This window comes from Triticum dicoccoides, chromosome 2A, assembly GCF_002162155.2.
Source record: "Triticum dicoccoides isolate Atlit2015 ecotype Zavitan chromosome 2A, WEW_v2.0, whole genome shotgun sequence".
NCBI classification, from domain to species: Eukaryota; Viridiplantae; Streptophyta; class Magnoliopsida; order Poales; family Poaceae; genus Triticum; species Triticum dicoccoides.
This window is the reverse complement of record NC_041382.1, coordinates 32,029,389-32,031,105: the sequence shown is the minus strand read 5'-3', so window position 1 is coordinate 32,031,105 and position 1,717 is coordinate 32,029,389.

Here is a 1,717-nt window from a genome sequence, read left to right as displayed (position 1 = left end):
ATGTACCCTTGTAAATACAATCATAATAAACCTGCTCTAATGTCGGTCGCTACCCGTCTCAATTCCCCTAACTCGAGGTTGCAACTTGCAAATTCAAGAATCATTCTAATAAAATTATACCGCGAGTGTTTTCCCATCAGGGGTGATGTCCCTCTCATGGAAGCACCACCTGTCAACTCCAAGCTTCTTCATGAACTCGAATTGAGATATCACCGAAACAGAAATCGAAGCATAAGTTGTTGATTCCAACCATGGACCTAAGACAAAAGATCAGGTAATTCCCATACTTCTTCTCTTAGCCATGGCCAGGGAATTTGTGCCATCCTCCCAAGGCCAGTTCTTTGTAGGTGCACCAAAAGGATCTCCTCCAGTACCCCGAAACATATGCCAGAATGCCACACTGAACCGCAACCTAACCTGCAGCACAAAACAAATATACAATCCTAGTGCAGCACATAATGTAGAAGTAAATTAAAAGGATATATACCAAAAAGGCATAGTTATGCAAATCATACTTACATTTTCTTTACAAGAATCACTTCCTCCGCGTTATACCACTTGTAAGAAAGCATCCTCTTGCTAGTTGGACCATGCAGTACATTTTTTGAAGGACAAATGTTAAACTGGAAGGAACCTTTTAACAACAATTAATCTTTTCAGTTCAAGGTCAATGGCCTCACCTCATAGTTGATTTTGGTAAAGCCCAGGAAGAACTCGCCCTCCCAATCATCGGAAGAGGCATTGCCACACTTGGCATCGGTGTCGGCTCAGCAGGTTACCTGTGCGGCAATCTGCAAGGAGCAACCAAATTAGAACCATGATCGTGTTAAGTTCATAGATCAAATCATGGGCATCATTCAGAGCAGAAAAATACCACAAAGTTAGCAATCCCCCGCTCACTGCTGCAGACAGACCACAAAGAAGGAAAATAAGAAGTTGGGCCAGAACACCTGCATCACAAAATCGGTCACCAAGAACAGCTCACACTACTCACTGGATCGATGGGCTCTGGGTGTTGTCTCTCCTCTACCTGGTCTCCCGTCGTCCTCTGGATTCTGCTCCACCATCTCGATCGTCTCCCTTGGCGCCGAATTCTACACACCTCCCATCCTTCTCCTCCTCCCATGTGCTCCAGAGTACCCAATCTGCACGTGATTTAGACAGACTAAAAATTAGGTTCACGTTCTTGCGACAAACTAAAAATTACAGTACATAGTTCATCATCCAGATGGTTCAGAGACATAGTAAAAATAAAAATACAATAATGAATACTTGTGTTGAATCTGGAGGTTGAGAGAGGGGGTGGAGGAGGGAGTCGGATCTGGGGGTTGAGAGAGGGGGTGGCCATGAGTCACCTGCACAAACAGAGGCATCCATGAGTCATCCCCAACGCTGCATCGTCCGTCCACGCGCTGAACATAGGGAGCAGCGTCTCCATGGCCTTCCTTGTTGTGCACAAGCAGAGATGAGTCGGGCCTGCACACAACAGCACGCACGCACACATCAAATCGAGAAGAAGAAGAAGAAGAGAAGGGGATGCACTCACGCATCAAATGTTGTTCTTGGAGGGGATCCTGCTGGCTTGACCTGGCGTTGGAAGGAGGGGCTAGGGTTTCGGGTGACAGTTGAGGTCGGACGTGGCGGCTAGGTCCTCTGCTACTCGCTGCAGGCCAACCATGGTGGTGGCACAAAACGTGGATCCTCTGCAGCGACTGGA